This window comes from Myripristis murdjan, chromosome 18, assembly GCF_902150065.1.
Source record: "Myripristis murdjan chromosome 18, fMyrMur1.1, whole genome shotgun sequence".
Classification (NCBI taxonomy): domain Eukaryota; kingdom Metazoa; phylum Chordata; class Actinopteri; order Holocentriformes; family Holocentridae; genus Myripristis; species Myripristis murdjan.
In genome coordinates, this window is record NC_043997.1 from 5,686,923 (window position 1) to 5,708,803 (window position 21,881).

At 41.1% G+C, this 21,881-nt stretch overlaps 1 pseudogene; it reads right to left on the minus strand.

Annotated features, from left to right (window-relative positions):
- Positions 1-887: 887 nt before the first annotated feature.
- LOC115377047 (zinc finger protein 845-like) lies at positions 888-16,736 on the minus strand (annotated as a pseudogene).
- Positions 16,737-21,881: the final 5,145 nt, after the last annotated feature.

The window sequence follows — 21,881 nt, forward strand, 5'->3', positions numbered from 1 at the left end:
GCAACAGACATGATGACCCATGTGTGTCTGTTTCCCCCTATTTCATGCTGAGGTTTAAGAGAAATAACCTCTTTACATAATCTGCGTCTCCTGGTTATGCTGTACATTCCTGACAGAATGGTTCTGTGACGATAGCCTCCATAAGAGCAATTGAACCTACACCTTTACAAAATGTCAAGTTTTCTCTGTTGTTACTCTTTAATTTCAGAAACTCCTAAAACTAGTTTTTGTGTATATAATATTAACATGTATAAAACTTGATGAGCTGTGTTATCAAATATATTCTGTGGCTCCAGATGAATTTCCTTTAGAAGAGAGGGTGAAATGGCTCTTTGGATAGTAAAGGTCACTGACCTCTGGTCTGGTCTCTTGTGAGATCATCAGTTTTTCTGAGCCTGTTTTGTTTGATGAACCTGGACCTTTTAGTCAGTACTTCTGTTACAATAATAAAAAAAAAAAAGTGAATTTACTCTGCTCTGCCTGCCTCTCTTGCATTTGGGTCCCAGTATTTCCTGAGTCCTGCCAGCTTTGGTGCTCCAATCAGTAGAAATCCTTATATTGACAACACACCTGAGTGGTCTTTCAGCCAAAACGTAACGACTGAAGCCAGCTACGTTGTTCTTGAAGCTAACATTTTCTAAAGTATATTTAGAAGCTAAACCCATAAATGTCTGGATAGAATAGCATTTTGAGAAGGATCGAAGGAAACAGGGATTTTGCGGAGATGTTATGCAAATGGGTACAATGTCAAAAATGCGGTAACTGGACTGGGCTGTTGGTTTGTGGAGAATTTAAATGTCCCAAGTTGTAAATATCACATCAAGAGGACTCTCACCCCAACCAGAGAAAAAAACATGAGTATATACAGTTACACTGAAACACGTCTGGAGAAATGACTTCAGGACAGATTCAATGAAGATTTTATTGAAATACACAGACATACACAGACACACACACACACACACACACACACACACACACACAATATATATATATATATAGACAAAAGTATTGGTCCACCTCTACCTTCCACCTCCAGGAGCTTCTCTGACCTCTCATTCTAAATCCAGAGAAATTAATCAAGAGGAGAATTTGTGAGGTCAGACAGAAATGCAGAATTCCTGCCCAGGACATTAACTGACATGTAACAGAAAATAAAACCAACACGGAAACAGAGACTTGACTTTGAGCCAAACACCAGCGGAAAGAATTGCTCTCTGACACGAGCCTGCAGTAACACAAGATGTGTGTGAGTTTATTATCTTGTTGAACAGTCCAGCTGAAGCGGCAGCTCTGCCTCTTCAGCTCTTCGGCTCTGACCATCACACTTGTGCTGCTTAAGATGTCCAGACTGGCTGTAACTTCTCCCACACACACTGCAGCTGAACGGTCTCTCTCCTGTGTGGAATCTCATGTGCTTGTGTAAGATATGCTTATCTGAAAAGCTTTTGTCACATTCTGAGCAGCTAAATGGTTTCTCTCCTGTGTGGAGTCTCATGTGTACTTTAATATAAGTTTTATCTCTAAAACTTTTATGGCAAACTGAGCAGCTAAATGGTTTCTCTCCTGTGTGGACTCTCATATGTCTGTTCAAGTTGTTTTTACATGAAAAACTTTTGTCACATTCTGAGCAGCTAAATGGTCTCTCTCCTGTGTGGACTTTCTTGTGCCTGCGTAAGAAACGCTTATCTGAAAAGCTTTTGTCACATTCTGAGCAGCTAAATGGTTTTTCTCCTGTGTGGACTTTCTTGTGCCTATGTAAGAAACGCTTATCTGAAAAGCTTTTGTCACATTCTGAGCAGCTAAATGGTTTTTCTCCTGTGTGGACTCTCATGTGTACTTTTAGGTTAGTTTTATCTCTAAAACTTTTATGACAAACCGAGCAGCTAAATGGTTTCTCTCCTGTATGGACTCTCATGTGCTTGTGTAAGAGAAACTTACCCGGAAAGCTTTTGTCACATTCTGAGCAGCTAAATGGTTTCTCTCCTGTGTGGTTTTTCATGTGTACTTTCAAGTAATATTTATCACTCAAACTTTTATGGCAAACTGAGCAGCTAAATGGTTTCTCTCCTGTGTGGACTCTCATGTGCGTGTGTAAGATGCACTTATCAGAAAAGCTTTTGTGACATTCTGAGCAGCTAAATGGTTTCTCTCCTGTGTGAACTTTCATGTGCTTGTTTAAGATGAACTTCTCTGAAAAGCTTTTTTCACATTCTGAGCAGCTAAATGGTTTCTCTCCTGTGTGGGTTCTCATGTGCACTTTCAAGTAAGATTTATCTCTAAAACTTTTATTACACAATGAGCAGCTAAATGGTTTCTCTCCTGTGTGGATTTTCATGTGTCTGTTTAAGTCACATTTAACTGAAAAACTTTTGCCACAAGATGTGCAGCTGAATGGTTTCTCTCCTGTGTGGACTGTCAAGTGTCTGTTTAAGTTATTTTTAAGTGAAAAACTTTTGTGACATTCTGAGCAGCTAAATGGTTTCTCTCCTGTATGGACTCTCATGTGTTCTTTCAAGTAAGATTTATCTTTAAAACCTTTATGACAAATTGAGCAGCTAATTGGTTTCTCTCCTGTGTGGACTTTCATGTGTACTTTTAAGTTAGCTGTATATCTAAAACTTTTATGACAAACTGAGCAGCTAAATGGTTTCTCTCCTGTGTGGCTTCTCATGTGTCTTTTTAAGTCCCATTTCTTTGAAAAACTATGACCGCAAAATGAGCAGCTGAATGGTTTTTCTTTGCTGTGCATCATCATGTGCTTATCTAAGTTCTGTTTTTGTTTAAAGCTTGAAACACCAGTAAGGCACTTCCACTGTTTCATTCTTGTGTTTTTGTTCACCCTGTCCTCCATGTCATCTTCACTGTCATCAGTCTCAGAGTCAGAGGAGTGTGAGGAGAGGAGCTGGCCATTACTAGCTGGTTGGAAATCAGCAGCTGGATCTACGTTCCCGGCCGGTTCCTCTCCAGCAGCTTCTGTTTCCATCTTTACAGTGGAGCTGCTGGCCGGAGGTTCTGCCTCTCTGCTCTCCTCAGTTTGGCTTTGATGAAGCTGTGAGGGCCCAGCTTCCTCTTCATCATCTTCACTCTCCACAGTGACATCGGTGAATGGGACGTTGATATCTTGAAGCTGCTCTGCTTCCTGACTGGCCCAGAGCTCCTGCTGCTCCTCTTTAACGTGTGGCGGCTCTGGCTGCTTCTGGTCCACACTGGGGCTCCACTCCTGCTTCTCTTCTTTAAAAACCAGCAGCTGCTTAGGCAACACTGAAACACACACGCACACACATTAAGAGAACCGTAACTGGAAGGTGTGCACCCAATGCAAAACTGAGATGTTGGACCTTTTTAGGGGCTACAATAAAATACAAGATACTATGGGCATTAAAGACTCTGTGAGCTGCTGAACTTTTTGTGAAATTTTATAAACAAAGAGGTAGGGCTGCACAATTAATTGAATTTTAATGTGATCACGATTTTGGCTGCCACGATTAAATGAGCCTGATCGTCGGCGATATTTACATGTAAAATGCAGCTCTGCTGCGAATCTAATCAAGCACTTTCTCAGCCAGCAGTCAGCCAACCACCAGGGGGCGAACGCACAGTTAAGGCTTCATTAAGCTGCCTAAATAACAAGCACCTGCAGCGGCAGCCTCAAGTTAAGGTGTGTTCACACCGGACGCGATAACGCAAATTCGCGCATCAAGTTTACATTAGAAGTCAATGCAAAGACGCGATGACGCGCGATTTCGGGTCGGGTGGCGCGTTTGGCGCGATACACGCGACGCGATGACGCTTCATCGCGTCGCGTTGGACGCTTCATCGCATCGCGTCGGACGCTTCATCGCGTCGGACGCTTCATCGCGTCGCGTTTGACGCTTTATCACGTCAAACGCCTCATCGCGCAAGTTGAAAAATTTCAACTTTAGACGCGACATCGCGTGGCGTTTGACGCTTTATCACGTCAAACGCCTCATCGCGCAAGTTGAAAAATTTCAACTTTAGACGCGACATCGCGTGGTGCTTTGACACGATAGCCAATCAGTGTTGATATTCTCCCTAAGTCACCTATGTCAAGAACTGCCAAAGGAAATCGAAAAATGGAGGAATATTATTGTTGCCATGTGCGGGCTACCGGGCTGCCGTGTGCCGGCTGCCGGGCTGCCGGGCTGCCGTGTGCCGGCTACCAGGCTGCCGGGCTGCCGTGTGCCGGCTGCCGGGCTGCCGTGTGCCGGTAAATTTTGCGAATATGTGTCCGTTGCTAATGCAGCTATTGGATGTAATTTACTATTAACCATGCTAGCAGTAACGTTAACCCGGCATATCTGTCTCGCTACGTGTGTGCGTCTTGTCAGTGAATGTGTGTTGCCACAGATGGAAAAGTCTGCGGGACACCTACATCAGGGAGAGGAAGGAGGGAGAGAGGAGGGCGGGTTCGCATCAACGCGTCCATCGCGCGATAGACGCGATTGAGGAAATAAATGATTCCAGTCACGTGACGCGTTTCGGGCGTTACGCGCGATTTCATCGCGTTCATCGCGCCCAGTTTGAACACGGCTTTACTCGGTGGACTGATGAGAGCGAGTCATGTCGGGAGAAGAAGGTAGGCTACGGCAGTTCCTGCAACAAGTTCCCCGTCAGAGAGGCTACTCAGGGCCTGCTCACATTAGGGGGGCCTGCTCACATTGCTGCGCATCGTACTAAAGCAAAAATGCCTCCCCTCCCCAGTCCCTGGCTGGCCTGCACTCATATTAGCTAAAGCCCAAACGCGCCCAAGCGCGATTTCCCCTGGTATGAACATCATCACTTTGAAATACGACAACAGCCATGGCAGCGCACACTGTGTGCTGCTGCGGGCACCGCGCCCACCCGGTCAGGTCTGCCGGATCTGACAGGTGCACTGCGCACACAGACTGCCATATATACCTTTCATCATAAATCAGCTTTAGTTTATACGTGGTTGCAGCAGCACCATGGACAACATGGTTGATTATTGATTGTGCAACGCGGCCATTCGCCGGTAATCGTGCGCACATTAAACGATTTTGCAGGGACAGGAGGAAAGCTGCATGATTTACGTCGTATCCACGTTCGCGCGCTGCGTGCGTGACCGTGCATGTGCTCGTGCATGAACGCCCGTATTAGTGATGGGTCAGTCGCGAACGAACCGACTCTAATAGCCGGCTCTTGGAAGTGAACGACGGGAGCTGGTTCCTGATTGGGAGCCGTTTTTTTTTTTTTTTTTGGGGAGCCGATTGGTTATTTTTTCTGCGAAAGCCGCATGTGATTGGTCAAGATGTGGGGTACCGTCTCTGTGTCCAATCGTAGCCTATATGTCTGCGCTGAGCGCTTCACCCCAGACCGGCAGTTACACACACACACACACACACACACAGCACACACAGCACACACACGAACAGGAGAACAGGAGGGAGGGAGACGAGAGAGAAAGAGAGCGAGGGGCCACAAGGAGAGACAACACGAATGTGCTGGAAAGGTGTAGTTAAGAAAATGAGTCACAACAGGAAAAGGAGTACAATCTGGACCCATTTCAAATTTAATGACAATAGAAAGGCAGAGTGTAGGGTCTGCAAGAAAAAAAAATCTCTTATTGAGCCGGCTCCACTAACAACCTGCACTGGCAAATGAGAACTGTCCACCCATCAGTGCAATGGGAAGAAAAAACACAAGCAGCTGAACCTGATATTGATGAAGGTGAAGTGTGTCTACTGCAACTGCTGCTGCTGCAGTGTGCACAGCAACTCAATTCAACTGTAAATAGTTAAAAGTTTGTTTTGTATTTTATAATTAAGTTTTTGTAGCACTATATAAAGTGAATAAATAAAGGCATATTTATATAATAAACAGATATTAATTAATTTTTTTTTTTTTTTTTTTACATTAGTAATTCATTTTGCACATAATTTTACATTACTGTTGGTAATAAATTAATTTAAGCAACAAAAAAATCTGAAGAGCCGTTTGGGAGCCGAAAGAGCCGGCTCTTTTTAGTGAGCTGAGCCAAAAGAGCCGGTTCTCTAAAAAGAGCCGGAATTCCCATCACTAGCCCGTATCTGGAGCACACCCCCTCCAACCGTGCCAGAGCGGGGGAAGTGAACTGTATTCAAGCACGGAACGGAGCGATCACACCGGTCAAATAATCCGTCTTTAGCACTGGGGGAAATGCAGTGGCCTGCCTTCGCTCGTCTCTCAAGACAGAAAATGTTGACAGGCTGGTGTTTCTGTAGGCCTGAGCCTGATGTCAGTGCCTTTTCTGGATAAGCTGCAGTTGTTTCCACTGAGCTGCATTTTGTGTTTGCACTCTGTAATAGGATATTTATTCAGTCAGCCATTGGTAAATTTTAAATTCTTGGGTAAATTTTATTTTTTTATTATTATTAAGCATTTATTCTTATTGAAAGTTTCATTTTGCACTGAAAACTGTTCACACAGTTTGTTTAAAAGCAGTGCAGTAAAAATAAAGATGCTTCCCCTAACATGATGAATAATCGTGATGAAAATCATGATTACAATATTTATCAGAATAATCGTGATTATCGTTTTGGCCATAATCGCTCAGCCCTACAAAGAGGCAGCTTGGAAATAGTCCTGTGATTTATGGGCACACATGGATCTAGAGATGTTACTTTTTTTCATTTTATAATAGAAATCAGGCAGCGACCAATAGATCCCTATAAACATTTGAGCAGACAGGCTTGTAGAACATGTAGGGGGCACCGGGGGGCTTCATGCTGCGGACCACCTGCTCCTTTAACTCTTTTAATGGCTTCTTTTTTGGATTCTTTGAGAAAAAAGTTAATTCTTTGAGGACAGACTCAATCCATTATACTGTTGTATTATTATCACACCATGTGTCTGAGCACAGTTCACATGTGGCTGCATCTCTGAGCACAACACTACCAGAGTTTGATCGTCTATCATTTGGTCATTTTGCTCCATTCATTTGGTCAAAAGAGAAGAAAGTAGAGATTCTCTTTGGAGCCATCATGACAAGGCAAACTAACTACTTCTTAGCCAGCTAACTACTGTGTCAAGAAATACAGAGAACCCTAAAGTTCAAGTTTTTCTCTTTTATATTTAACATTACCCAGATTTGAAAGCACGATTCAGTTTTTATTTTCCCTTGTTAAGTAGTATTTATTTATTTTTTTTACAATGTCAGTTTTGTGTGAATTCTCAGAATTTAGCCTCACTTTGAAGAGATATTTAGCCCACCTGCCGAATACCAAGCTTCACACCAATGGATTCTGTTGATTGTCTAGTTTCAAATGATATCTGTCATTTTCCTGTGGCTTTAAAAATGAGTCTGCAACATCCTCTGAAGGACAGCGTGTAAGCTGTGACCGATGGACAAATGGAGCATAGGGGTTATTATCATTGACAGATTTTAAAAAGTTTTATTTGTGGAAAAATCACTTTAAAGCGGCCGATTTAAGACAAAACTGGCACACAGTCACATTATGGTATGGGAAACTACAGCCTGGATTTACGTGTAAATCAGACAATTAGATATTCCTGAGATATAAATAAATGAGCATAACAGCGCCCCCTAGTGGCCGATGTACACAATTTTTGCAGTGTCTTATGGGGCACTTGGCACTCAAATTTGGTGTTGATTTGACAAACTGTTGTATAGACATGAATCACTTTCTGTTTTGTATGCGGTTAAATATGTGTAACTTTGCCATTTTTCATTGAATCAAAACTCTTTTGATAACTTTTTGGTTTGAGGGTCTGTAGATTGTATGTGCTAAGGTTCAGAAAGGTTGTTTTTTTTTTTTTTGTTTGTTTTTTTTTGCGCCAAAAGCGCATGCCACCAACTATCGTTTATATAACTGTTACAGCTCCAGGAGCAGTTTTACTGATGAAAGGATAATTAAATAAATAAATAATAATAATAATAATCCAAGCGATCCCTAACCCTACTGGCATTGCTACTCGGGCTTGAACCCCTAATAAATCCTTTGAAGAAGTCATAGGATTAGATGTTTAAAAAAAAAAAAAAGAAAAGAAAAGAAAGAAAGGGAAAACAGCACCACGTGTTCGGCAGCAGGGTTAACTTGTTGTCTACTGACAGCTAACCGACTGAGCTGCTGCGTTAAGGCAATGAGCCTAAACTCTGGCTATCACCAATCGATATCGAGTCGATATCATGATCTGATGATGGCTGCAGAGTGTCTGGATCTGTCGTCTTGAATCTTTGCCATCTCACTTGAAAACAGCGTTAGCAGCTATGCTATGCTAACTGCTAGCCTAGTTAGCCTAGACTTTGGTGGTGGAAACCTGTGAAGCGGACAAACCTGTCGGGCACAGCCGGGCTCCGGGGTGTAAAACCGCGTCCAGCAGCTTCCTCTGTCGCTCGTTGTCTTCTTTCAAACGGGAGATCTGCTCCTTGTAGTCCGCCAGCGCTCCGTCCAGCAGCTCCGAGATCCGAGCGGCAGCCGCAGCCTGACGCCGCCGAACCATCGAGCTCAGCTCCTGCAGCTCCGACATCCTGCTGCATCGAGCTGCTCCTCCAATCACAGGAGTCTGGAGAGAGAGAGAGAGAGAGAGAGAGAGAGAGAGAGAGAGAGAGAGAGAGAGAGAGAGAGAGAGAGAGAGAGAGAGAGAGAGAGAGAGTCACGTGAGCAGAAGTTCAAAATGCGTCACGTGTGTTATGCCCCGTCTAGGGGTGCGGAGACATGACATGAAAAAGGCCCCATTTCCCCCAAGTCCCAAGTAGCCAGCAGGACAGCTTCTCAAAGTGAATAGTTTTTTTTATTTACACACTGAGAAAATAGTGCAAAAAAACCCCATGTAAATGTAACTTCGGGTGAACCAAGGCCAACATAACAAACAAAACAATTCTAACTGAAAAACAACAAACTCTAACCTGAACAAGGAAACCAAACAACAAACACTTACCTTCCTAACTTAACAAACACAGGAGAAAATGGGTTAACTAAAATGGCAGTTCACCCCTATTGCTCTAACACAACTTTCACAAAATCTTAGACACAAAGGAATGGCTGGTTGGGAGATGAGGAGGATGAGGAGAGCCTGCTGCTGCTGCTGCTGCCTCCATCTTGGGCCTTATATCTAAGCTCCTCTCCCGCTTCATTAGCCAATCCTGGGACCGGAAAACCCCAGCCAATCCAACGTCAGGGTGGAGCCCATGTGCTCACAAAGATAGGGAACAAAAAAAAAACAGAGCACACACTCCAACAGAAACTGCACACAACGACAACAGTCGTAACACGTGATTCATGGAAACTTCAGATTGTAGGACATTTGTGAAAGCATGAGTTACAATTAGTTTACAATTAGCAATTAGTTGTCAGTACAAGCACTCATGTTCAGTATTTTTATAATTCACCTGCACATTATAGATGTGTCGGTTGTTATATCAATACAGTTACTTAAAAAATAAATAAATAAATAAAACCTATTTCATATTTCAGGATTAGTGTGAACAGCTCATGCTCTCTGCCTTGCTGACATTTCTTTTTTTTTTTTTTTTGCCATAGAGGTGGTTGTATTTGTTCGAAAACCATACTGACCAGTTTAGGCTCGTGCTGACTTGACTACATTAACAGTGTTCAAACTGCGTATGACAGTGATAGGGAAATTGAATTTAACAGAAATAAATTGTTTCTAAAGTAAATTAAAAAGCATTTGTATACTTGTTTCTTGGGCTGTCAGTGAAAGACAGTAAGAGTCTTAATGGCCTCATCAAGGTCTGCTCCAAGATTATCGGAGTCCAGCTTAAAGACTTGAGTTCACTATATAAAGGACACGTGGTTCAGAAAGCCAAATATATTATCAGTCAGCCTGACCACGTTTTACATTGTGAGTTTACCTTACTGCCCTCAGGGCGGCGCTATTATGCAACGAGAACAAAAACAAATCACTATTCACACTCTTTTATTCCTTCTTCGATCAGGCTGATAAATGCCAAATGTAAAGAGTAGCTATATCCTTCTATATTTAAAGATATATGTGTCTTTTCTATTATATTTGTCCTTCCATCTCACACATATTTATTTGTTAGATATGTACATGAAAGAGCTTGGGATGTAATGATTTAAATTTTAAATTATAAGGACAGGAGACTGAATTGCCCATTTTGAGATAAATAATGTTTTCCTGATTCTGATTCTGATAAAGCTCACCAAAATGCGTCTAAAAATGTTTCTTTGTCTTTTTGGAAACCAAAGAGGAGGAAGTGTTATGGGATAGATTATAGATTACAGTTCATGTCATATCCTTCAGGGTGGCCGAGTGAGAGCTTTTACCATTCTGCTGCCCTGTACTTCACTGAAACCTGGATCAGCAAGCACATCCCATTCTTCAGGAAGAAACTAATATCTGCTAAACCTGTAGTGAGGACCATGAAGAAATGGACAGAGGAGTTAAAGCTGAAGCCACAGGCCTGCTTTGTCTGCACTGATTGGAGTGTTTTTGAAGCTGCAACCACAGATCTCAACAAACTGTCTGGCACTGTGATATCATATATGAGCTTTTGTGAGGACATTTTTGTACAGACCAAGACCCTCTGCACATACAACAACACCAAATCCTGGTTCTTCTCAAACCGGAGGAAACTACGTCAGGCCAAGGAGGAGGCCTACAGGAGTGGGGATCGGGAGCTGTACACGCAGGCCAGAAACACTCTGACAAAGGAGATCGAGAGGAGCTACTCTGAAAGGCTGAAGCACAGTGTTTAAATCAACAACCCTGCGTTAGATATTTCAGTATTTAAATAATATTAAAACAACAACAACAACAACTTCAAAGCAACTTACTTACTGCTTCAGAGGTAAAGGTCTTACACGACCGCAGATTTTGAGTTACAAAAAAAGACAAAGAAAAAAGTAGTTTTCGACCCTCCCCTATTTAGTGGGGCCGCTGTGCCTTCCTGTCTGCTACAGCCATAAGCTTTACGTCGTAGGCTTACATTATGAAAATTGCAAACGATATTAAAACGTTGTGGCTGTGCATGACATGATATATGCTGATATGTGAAGGTTGATAGGCTACTGGTATTTTTGGGCCTGAATATTCCGAAAACAAATATTCAGAATACTCAAAATGTCTAATTTGCGTTCTAAATATATGGATAAAGATTACTAGGATTCAGTAAATAGTGTTAAGATTCTGAAAGTGAAATTTAATGCAGAGTATTGTAATGGTGCTGCTCAGGGTGCTGTCAGTGGTGCTGAACATAGTGGTACACTGGGCGCTGTCCTCGGTGCTGGACATGGGAGTGGTAAGGGCGCGGCATGTGGCGCTGAGCATAGGCGCTGAACACAGTGGCGGTCCGGGCGCTGTCCGTGGTGCTGAACACGAAGGTGATCAGCTTGTAGTCCATGGTGCTGAATGAAGTGGCTGACTGGGTGCTGTCCATGGTGCTGGGCACGGAAGCCATCAGGGTGCGGTCCATGGTGCTGTCCGTGGTACTGAACATGGAGGATTAGAGTGGTGGACATGCTGGTGGTCATGGCAGTCAGGTGCAGCAGCAGACCCACAGACCATCTCTGTGGCTAGGTGCGGCTCCCCTGGCCAACCCATCGGAAATGAATCAGAATCAGAATCAGAATACTTTATTGATCCCCAGGGGGAAATTACTTGTTGTTACAATCACAACTCCTACTCCAAGTGTACAAAAGACCAAATAGTCAAGAAAAATAAAAAAGGTATATAAATATAAATGTAAATACATATAAAATAAAAAATAGGTACAAGTGTACTTTCACCTTGTGAAGCATTATCCTCTGACACCACCGTCACAACGTCGCTGGCCTTGCGGATCAGTCTGTTGAGTCTGTTGGCATCCGCTACCGTCAGCTTGCTGCCCCAGTACACCACAACATAGATCTCCATCCATAAAATAAGACACTAATTATCTTCTCAAATATTTGTGTTTTTAAATTGTAAGATCTGTTTCAAATCCACATGAGCCACTGTGTAATTTAGGCAGCTTCAGAGCTGCTGTAAGGTATTTTTGTTTTGTTTTATTTGTTTTGTCACATTTGTCACAGACCCAGGGTAACAACTCCTAAAGACTTCAAGTCTTTATGCTAAGCTAAATGCTACCCATAATTAATTTCTGCAAATAGGAATCATGGCTTCGTAATAAAATACAAACTGGCCTATTTTCTAAGTTTACTCAGTGCAGCTATATGTTTTCTTTGCTTAAAACTATGCAAATTTTTATTTTGTTCATTTTTCAAAAAAAAAAAAAAAAAAAGGGTAGAACTCACAAAGGCCTGCAAGGTTCTGTGTTTTTTTTTTTTTTTTTTCCAAATTAGGCCTACACGTGCCAGTGTGTTTGTTCCTCCTCTTTGTAAGAGCTTGGGGATTTCCTGTGTTACAACAGATTTTAAAAAAGCAATCAATTGTCTTTTGTTACTCTATCACTTAAGAAACTCCCCAAACTGCAGTTTTTTTGTATATAGTATTAACATACATACAAGTTGATAAGCTGTGTTATCAAATATGTTCTGTGGCTCCAGATGACAACATTAGACCTCTGGTCTAATGTTGTGTGAGATCATCAGTTTTTCTGAGCCTGTTTTTTGGATGAACGTGGATCTTTTAATAAGTACTTCTATTACAGTAAAAAATGTGCATTTACTCTGCTCTGCCTGCGTCTCTTGCATTTGGATCTCAGTATTTCCTGACTCCTGCCAGCTTTGGTGATCCCATGAGTATAAAACCTTATATTGAAAACACACCTAAGTGGTCATTCAGCCCACACATAACCACAAAAGAGGCCAGATAAGTTGTTCTTAATGCTAAAATTTTCTCAGTCTCATGTCCGGAGAGAATAGCATTTTCAGAAGGATCAAAGGTAACAGGGACTTTTGCAGAAATGCTACACAAATGGGTACAATTTTTAAAAATGCAGTAACTGGACTGGACTTTCGGTTTGTAGAGAATTGAAATGTCCCAAGATGTAAATATCACATCAAAAGGTCTCTAAGCCCCATCAGAGAAAAAATAATACAGTTAGACTAAAACACATCTGGAGAAATGACTTCAGGGCAGATTCAATGTAGATTTTATTAACATACACACAAACACAGTATATGGACAAAAGTATTGGTCCACCTCCACCTTCCACTTCCAGGAGTTCCTCTGACTTCTCATTCTAAATCCAGAAGAGCATTTGTGAGGTCAGACAGAAATGTTGAGTTCCTGCCCAGGACATTAACTGACATGTAGCAGAAAATCAAACCGACATGGGAACAGAAACTTGACTTTGAGCCAAACACCAGCAGAAAGAATTGCTCTCTTACATGAGTCTGCGGTAACACAAGATGTGTGTGAGCAGTGTTCAGATGTGGCTGCATCTCTAACCACAACACTGACTGACGAGGGTTTGACTTTGCTCGTCCTGGGCGATGGACTCTCATCAAGTTCTCTGCTTTATTGTCCTGTTAAACAGTCCAGCTGAAGCAGCGGCTCTGCAGCTCCAGCTCTCTTACCATCACACTTGTGCTGTTTAAGATGTCCACACTGGCTGTAACTTGTCCCACACACACTGCAGCTGAAATGTCTCTCTCCTGTGTGGAATCTCATGTGCTTGTCTAAGATACGCTTATCTGAAAAACTTTTGTCACATTCTGAGCAGCTAAATTCTCTCCTGTGTGGACTCTCATGTGCAATTTATAGGAAGTTTTAAAACTAAAACTTTTATGACAAACTGAGCAGCTAAATGGTTTCTCTCCTGTGTGGACTTTCATGTGTACTTTTAAGTAAGATTTATCTCTAAAACTTTTCTGACAAACCGAGCAGCTAAATGGTTTCTCTCCTGTGTGGACTCTCATGTGTACTTTTAAGTTATTTTTAAGTGAAAAACTTTTGTGACATTCTGAGCAGCTAAATGGCTTCTCTCCTGTGTGGACTCTCATGTGTTCTTTAAAGTAAGATTTATCTCTAAAACTTTTATGACAAACTGAGCAGCTAATTGGTTTCTCTCCTGTGTGTACTTTCATGTGTCTGTTAAAGCCACTTTTAAGTGAAAAACTTTTTCCACAAATTGTGCAGCTAAATGGTTTCTCTCCTGTGTGGATTCTCATGTGTCTGTTTAAGTGACATTTTTTTGAAAAACTACTACTGCAAAATGAGCAGCTGAATGGTTTTTCACTCTTGTGCATCACCATGTGCTTATCTAAGTTCCGTCTTTGTTTAAAGCTCGAACCACCAACAAAGCACTTCCACTGTTTCACTCTTGTGTTTTTGTTCACCATGTCCTCCATGTCATCTTCACTGTCATCAGTCTCAGAGTCAGAGGAGTGTGAGGAGAGGAGCTGGCCATTACTAGCTGGTTGGAGATCAGCAGCTGGATCTACGTTCCCCGTCGGTTCCTCTCCAGCAGCTTCTGTTTCCATCTTTACAGTGGAGCTGCTGGCCGGAGGCTCTGCCTCTCTGCTCTCCTCAGTTTGGCTTTGATGAAGCTGTGAGTGCCCAGCTTCCTCTTCATCTTCACTCTTCACAGTGACATCGGTGAATGGGACGTTGATATCTTGAAGCTGCTCTGCCTCCTGACTGGCCCAGAGCTCCTGCTGCTCCTCTTTAACGTGTGGTGGCTTTGGCTGCTTCTGGTCCACACTGGGGCTCCACTCCTGCTTCTCTTCTTTACGCACCAGCAGCTGCTTGGGCAACACTGTAACACACACACACACATTAAGAGAACCATAACTGGAAGGTGTATACCCAATGCAAAACTGAGTGTTTGGACCTTTTTAGGGGCTACGATACAACACAAGATAGTATGTGTATCCAAGACTCTGTGAGCTGCTGAACTTTTTGTGAAATTTTACAAACTCAAAAGCAGCTTGGAAATAGTCCTATAGTTTATGGGCACACATGTATCTAGAGATTTTTTTTTTCATTTTATAATAGAAATTAGGCAGCGACCAATAGATCCTTATAAATTTTTAGGCAGACAGGCTTGTAGAACATGTAGGAGGCACCGCGGGTCTTCATGCTGCGAACCAGCTGCTCCTTTAACTCAAACTTAATGTGCTTCTTTTTTGGATTCTTTGAGAAAAAAATAAATTCTCTGAGGAAAGCTCAGGAACAGACTCAACCCATTATGCTGTTGTATTTCTGCATTATCACACCATGTGCCTGAGCAGTGCTCACATGTGGCTGCATCTCCGAGCACAACACTATCAGCTTGATTGTCTATCATTTGGTCATTTTGCTCCATTCATTTGGTCAAAAGAGAAGAAACTAGAGCTTCTCTGAGGAGCCATCATGATGAGGGGGATTAACTACCTCTTAGCTAACATCTGTGTTCAGGAATACAGAACACCCTAAAGTTCAAGATTTTCTCTTTTATATTTAATATTACTCAGAATTGAAAGCACAATTCAGTTTTTATTTTCGCTTGTTAAGTACTAATTTTTTTTACATTGTCAGTTTTATGTGAACTCTCAGAATTTAGGCTCACTTTGAAGAGATATTAAGCCCACCTGCCGAATACCAAGCGTCACACCAATGGATTCTGTTTATTCTCTTATTCTCTTATTCTCACTGAGAAATTTTTAAAGAGTTTTATTTGTGGAAAAAATCACTTTAGAGCAGCCGATTTGTTACAAAACTGGCACACAGTCTCATTATGATACGGGAAACTACTGCCTGGATTTATGTGTAAATCAGACTTTATTAGATATTCCTGAGATATAAATAAATGAGCATAACAGCGCCCCTAGCGGCCGATTTACACAATATTTTACGGTGTCTTATGGGTCACTTGGCACTCAAATTTGGTGTTGATTTGACAAACTGATGTATAGACATGAATCACTTTCTGTTTTGTACGAGGTTAAACATGTGTAACTTTGACATTTTTCATTGAATCAAAACTCTTTTGATAACTCTTTGGTTTGAGGGTCCGTAGATTTTATGTGCCAAGTTTCCTGAAGATGGGGATTGTTTGCCACCAACTGTCGTTTACCTTACTATTACAGTTTAGGCTCCAGTACCAGTTTTTCCAGTTTTAATGGAATTAATAATAATCCAGGCGATTCCTAACCCTACTGGAATCGCTATTCGGGCTTGGACCTCTAATAAATCAGTTGAGGTCATAGGATTAGATGTAAATCAATCAATCAATCAATCAATCAATCAATCAATCAATCAATAAAAGCCCCGCGTGTTCAGCAGCTAGGTTAGTTTGTGTACTGATGGCTAACCGAACCGACTGAGCTGCTTTAAGGCAGTGAGCCCAAACTCTGGCTATCGCCGATCGAAATCGAGTCGATATCGTGATCTGATGAGGGCTGCAGCGTGTCTGGATCTTTCGTCATGAATCTTTGCCATCTCACTTAAACACAGCATTAGCAGCTATGCTATGCTAACTGCTAGCCTAGCTCGACCTGCCGGAACAGCCAAAGGTTATCCCAGATTATATCCAGCTGCGTTTCAGACTTTGGTGGGGAAAAAATCCTGTGAAGCGGACAAACCTGTCGGGCACAGCCGGGCTCCGGGGTGTAAAACCGCGTCCAGCAGCTTCCTCTGTCGCTCGTTGTCTTCTTTCAAACGGGAGATCTGCTCCTTGTAGTCCGCAAGCGCTCCGTCCAGCAGCTCCGAGATCCGAGCGGCAGCCGCAGCCTGACGCCGCCGAACCAGCGAGCTCAGCTCCTGCAGCTCCGACATCCTGCTGCACCGAGCTGCTCCTCCAACCACAGGAGTCTGGACAGAGAGAGAGAGAGCGAGAGAGAGAGAGAGAGAGAGAGAGAGTCACGTGAGCAGAAGTTCAAAATGCGTCACGTGATTCATGGATACTTCAGATAGTTGGACATTTGAAAGCATGAGCACACAATTAGTTTACAATTAGCAATTAGTTGTCAGTATAAGCACTCATGTTCAGTATTTTTATAATTCACCTGCACATTATAAGTGAGTCTATTGTTATATCAATACAGTTACATAAAAAATGAATAAACAAAACTTAACAGTATTCAAACTCCGTATGGCAGTGATAGGGAAATTAAATGTAACAAAAAAAAAAAGTTTCTAAAGTAAATTAAAAAGCATTTGTATACTTGTTTCTTGGGCTGTCAGTGAAAGACAGTAACAGTCTTAATGGCCTCATCAAGGTCTGCTCCAAGATTATCGGAGTCGAGCTTAAAGACTTGAGTTCACTATATAAAAGACGTGGTCAGGGCCGGAGTGGGACTCATTTTCAGCCCTGGAGTTTCATGCCTCAGACCCGCCCACTTTTGATCACAACCTATTATTATTAAAATAAAAAAAAATAACGGGTCACTACTATCGTTTGAGCATAGAAAGTGGTTATATTGGAACTAATGCTTGCTTGTTCACACACTCTGTTACAACAGCTCACCTGTTCCTTCCATACTGACAGGAGCAATCCCCTCATCACTACTGGCTCCTGGCTCTACTTCTGACACCAAATCACATTTTAAAAATTGTCATAATTCTCAGCACAAATCTCCCCTTTTTACAAAGCCTTCTGATCAATTCAGGTCAGTTTCATTAATGTAGTGCTGAATCATCTAGCATCTCAGGACACTTTTCATATAGAGCAGGTCTACACCATACTCTTCATTATATCAATTCTTTTTTTTTTATTTATTTACATTTTAATTTTAGCCACATAAAACAAAACAACATCAGCAACAACAAACAAACAAACAAACAAACAAAAAAAACACACAGTACTAATACACAACACAAAGACATTTCACCAGGGATTGCAAACTACTAACATAAAGAAACATAATAGACTCAGGGAATCAGTGTCAAAACTCCTTAGAGAGGATTTTGATTTTCTACCTACGAGGTTCACATTCATATCATATCCTCAACATGTTATTAAACTAAGTTGAATTTCTCACATTTATATATTCTTTAATGAGTGTCCATGGCCCATCAAAATCATGTCTATACAGCTCCTGTAAAGCTGAGGCTGCACGTTCCATCATTATTAGTTCTATGAAGTCTTTCAGCCAGTTATTCAAACAGAAACAATTAGGTTTCCGCACTTTCCAATTCATGAGGATAATCCTTTTCACAGAAAGATATGCCAGCGTTAAAAGCTGTTGTATTTCTTCAGATTTTACACCATCCATTTTAGCTCCCAACAAGCACACTTCTGGGCACATTAGTACATCATCATTTATAATTGAGCATAAAGTATTTTGGACTCCTTCCCAAAATTTTCTTATTTCTGGACAGTGCCATAGCATATGTATTAGAGATCCTCTTTTTCCACAGCCGTGCCAGCACAAGTCTGATGTCTGAGGATTCATTTTATTTGTTTTGTATGGGGTTATATATGTTCGGTGTAAAATCTTCATCTGTATAAGTTTATATCTGACACATTTTGATAAATAATTTGTATGTCCTATAATAGAGTTCCATTGTTCAGGTGGTAGGTGTTTTCCGAGATCATGTTCCCATTGTTGTTTGACTTTATCCATGTTACTGCAGGAGAAGAGAGTTATAAGTTTGTAAAGTTTGGATACTGTACCACTATTTGTTACAATCTCTCTGAATTTATCATCTAAGTCTTTATTTGACGCCATAGTGGTACCCTGAGATATAAATTTCTGCAGTATAGATTTCAATTGTAAATACTGTAGGAAACATGATTTATTCAGATTATAATTAGCTTTAATTTCATTAAAGGACATTATTTTCCCCTGCTTTACAATTTGTTCAAGTTTCCTAATATTGTGACTATTCCACTTGTTGTTTAAAAGAGTCTTCCCTCCTGCAGTAAGCAATGGATTCCTCCATAATGGGCATGAAGGCAATTGTAATCCGTTTATTGCACATTTCTTGTGTATGACCTTCACAATGTCACATGAAAAATTAATAATAGGGTTCTTCAAATTTGTGTTTAATTTTGTACAATACCATAAAGCAGACAAAGATGTTTGTTTTGGGCTCTCATCAATCATTTTGTTTTCAAGCCATATCCAGCTGCCAGCCTCATGGTGTTCATAATAGGCCCATAGTAAGGGGTATTTGCCATTAAAAGCCAAATAATATGTATATATATCCGGTATTCCTAACCCTCCTTTATTCCTATGTCTGACAAGCTTACTGAGACTGATTCTTGGTTTTTTGTCCCCCCAAAGAAACATTATAAAAAGCTTTTTGATTTCTTTGAACCAAGATTCAGGGAATTTCAGTGGGATCGATGCCGTCATGAAAGAAAGTCTAGGAAAGACATTCATTTTGATGATCTCTGCTCGTCCCCACAAGGATAGCGGAAGTGTTCCCCATCTTGCAAGATCTTCTTTAATAGTTTTAATCAGTTTAGGGCCATTTATTTCAAAAATTTTCTCAATTGGGGAGATTATATTGATACCAAGATATTTTAGGCCCTCCTTCTTCCAGACTATCTGGGTTGCATCAAGATGTACTGGGAATGTCATACAATTGAGGGGAGTTGCTTCACTCTTGTTCCAGTTTACTTTATACCCTGAAAGGTTGCCAAACTCATTTATAAGCTTAAACAAATGTTTCACTGAAATTTCTGGGTTTGACAGGGTTAATAATATATCATCTGCAAATAAATTAATTTTAAAATCATAATCATACATTTTAATGCCACTTATTTGTTGGTTAGCTCTAATAGAGCATGCCAGGGGTTCCAGTGCCAAAACAAAAATTATTGGTGAGACTGGACATCCTTGCCGTGTGGATCTAGTTAACTCAAAGGGCTCAGACATGATTCCATTAGTTTTAACACGGGCAAGTGGTTTATAATAAAGTGCTCTAATCCACTGCATGCATACTGGACCAAAACCATATCTTTGTAGAGTATAAAATAAATATGGCCATTCAACCCTGTCAAACGCTTTTTCAGCATCCAGCGATAACAAGATCGCTGGATGCTGTAGTGAAGCAGCTCTGTGGATCACATGAAATAGCTTTCTCATGTTACTTGAAGCATGACGGCCTTTTACAAAACCTACTTGATCAAAATGGACCAATGAGGGAACCACTTTTTCCAGTCGTAATGCAAGTATTTTGGCAAATATTTTATAGTCATTATTAAGCAAACTGAGAGGTCTGTAATTGCTCATTTGTGTGGGATCTTTGCCCTGTTTTGGTATCGTGGTGATTACAGCCGTTCGCATAGTGGTAGGCATTGATTGAGACATTATTGCATCGTTATATAACATTACAAGAAAAGGTATTATTTCATCCTGGAAAGTTTTATAGAACTCAATACTAAAACCATCTTCCCCGGGTGTTTTGCCATTAGAAAGATGTTTTATAGCTGCTTTAATCTCTAAGTCTGTTATATACTCTTCTAGTTCAATTTTATCTACTTCTGTAATCGAAGGTAAACATATACTACTAAAAAAATTGTGAACAGCATTTAAATTAGGATTACTTTCAGATTCGTATAGTTTCTTGTAGTAATTTTTAAAACAGTGGTTCATTTGCTTTTGATCTTGTGTAGGTTGGCCATTACAGTCATATATCTTTGAAATTAAATGTTTAGATTCTGTTTGCTTAAGCCTCATTGCCAGCATTTTACCCGCCTTATCACCTGACTCAAAATATTTTCTTTTCAGTTTAAATAATGCAAACGCGGTTTCTTCATGCATTATTTCTTGCAGTTGTGCTCTACATAATAACAAAGAATCCCTTAATGTATAATTATCTGGTTCCCTCATGTGTCCTTTTTCAAGCTTGTTAAGTTCGTCCTTTAAAGATTGTTTCCATTATATCAATTCTAATAATATTCACTCAATGAGCAAACCTACCTGCCCACTCTGGACTTGTGGGCTCATGCCTGGTGCTTGGTGCTGGATCTTGCTTCTGACTCTGAGGGGCTATAAGACAAAGTTTCCCAGTTATGTGGCGTCGCATCATAGCTAATATTATTTAAATTATATAACGTTATGTTATATGTCACAATGCCACACAATTCATTGACTTGATAATTAATTAACTTGAACGATGCGTTGCAGGCAAAGTTCAACATCTTGCCTTACCCGTTTGGGGGCGGAGGCGGCCCAGGGACAGCGGTAAGCAACATAGGTGATCAACCCACTGCCATGACTGAACACCGGCCCCCAAAAAATAAAAAAATAAAAAAATAAAAAAATAAAAAAAAAGTGAACACCGGCCCTCGCGGCCCAAACATCAGACCGGCCCACCGGGAATTGCCCCGTCCTCCCGATTAGCCACTCCGGGCTTGGACGTGGTTCAGAAAGCCAAATATATTATCAGTCAGCCTGACCACGTTTTACATTGTGAGTTTACCTTACTGCCCTCAGGGCGGCGCTATTATGCAACAAGGACAAAAACAAATCACTACTGTATTCACACTCTTTTATTCCTTCTTCTATCAGGCTGATAAATGCCAAATGTCAAGAGTAGCTCTATTCTATTTCTATTATATTTGTCCTTCCATCTCACATGTATTTATTTGTTAGATATGTACATGAGAGAGCTTGTGATCTACACCATGTGCTGTGCTGCTGCGGAACGGTTGATTGCTGTTTTTGAGTAGGGGAGCGCAGCGTAGAAATTAACGCGGGGTAAGTTGTAACATGGACTTTTAAGGTAGTTGCAAAAGGTCAACCGGCAAGTGCTTCTGGTTAGTTCGTCACATGATCGTAAGAGAGCCTAGCGCGGATTTTGGGTGGAATTGGCTGCATTTTTGAGGAGATACGTGTAAAAGTGTGTTTTACCACCAAGTAAGTGAATTTCTTTACCTTTCAAATTTTTTGACTACTGAACTGTGTGCGTGCGTTACCGAATCCAATCTTACATCAACGTATTAAGCATCATGTTGCCTAAAACATAGCACTGATTCAAAACATTTAACTAACTCATAGCGAGTGCTAGTCAGGTTTGAGACCAGTGACTACACA